We start from the raw sequence: 1,357 nt of genomic DNA, 5'->3' as shown, positions 1-1,357 counted from the left end.
AAAAAAAAAGTAACACAAAAGTCCCAAATTTCAATATTGGTTTCATCAAATTTTATTTTGGTATCATCGTAAAATTTGATGAAACCAAAATAAAATTTGATGAAACCAATATTGAAATTTGGGGTTTTTGTACCAGTTTTTAAAAATTTGGGGTTTTGTATCAATTTTGTTTACGATGGAGTTTTAATGGATCCCAACATTTGAGTGGGGTTTTTGTACCACAAGTTTGGTCACCTTGGGTTTTTATGACAAGTTTTGAACCTAAAACACAGAAAAAAGAAAAAAAAAAAAAAAAAACTTTATGTTCTCACCAAACCTTCCCAAATTCCATAAACTTTAATCAAAAATTTTATTTTTTTATCTTCACGTGCAACGATCTCCGATCCAACCAAGAAAAGTAAATCTCCATTAACCCGTTTTGTTATTAGCATTTATTCATTAAATTACATGTATAAAACCCTAATTTTGAAAATCAAAATCTCTGATTTACCCTCAGTCGGTTTATGTAGGTCAATCGTATCAACTGATTTTGGGTTTTGTTCTTTGTTCCATGAAAAGCGTGCAGAGGAACTGGTTTATAGGAGGATTAGCATCGACCGATTCTGGGTAGAAATCAAAATATGAAAAGACATCACCAAAATCGGTTTATAAGTGCATTAGCATAAGCCGATTCTTGGGACTAATTTTTGTTGAACTTTATGCTCCTACGATCGGTATTTAATGGTCGTGGTTATTGTACCGATTGTGGAAATTGTTTGTTCAGATTTCATATCACCATCGATTTTTATATATGTGTCATATAAACCGATACCTGATGTTTCAAATTCCTGTGTGTTTCTCTTGTTAGAATCGGATTACGTATGTTTTCTTATGGACTGATTGTTGAACTAGATTTATTTATTTTTTTGTAGATATGGACTGCGGTCACTTAGCCCTTTATTCTCGAGAGCTCCAACAGGAGGATGTTCACAGGACACCACATGTCATGGTATCTAGAAGCATGTACAGAGTCGATTTATGGATGTAGGCCCATTTTAAGCAGACATTAGCACTGGCTGACAAGCTTGCATATGAAGAGCTGATTGAGCTCATCAGGTTCGTCAGGAGAAGGAGGGATGAAATTGTAGCTCAGAGGTCACACGACAGACATTTGAATAGTATGTTTGAATAAATGGTTGAAGTTGTTGTTGCCAATGCAGGTGATGCTGCTGCTCCATGATATTGATGCTTTCTTATAGATGTTATAAGTTTAAGTTTTAAGTTTTTAAGACTTTTGGTGGTTTAAGTTTTAACACTTTTTTGGATGATGGTTAATTTTTGGATGATTAATAATGGCTGAATGTATTTAAAGTTCTAA

This window comes from Papaver somniferum, chromosome 6 (assembly GCF_003573695.1).
Source record: "Papaver somniferum cultivar HN1 chromosome 6, ASM357369v1, whole genome shotgun sequence".
Taxonomy (NCBI): Eukaryota; Viridiplantae; Streptophyta; class Magnoliopsida; order Ranunculales; family Papaveraceae; genus Papaver; species Papaver somniferum.
This window is presented reverse-complemented; position numbering follows the sequence as displayed.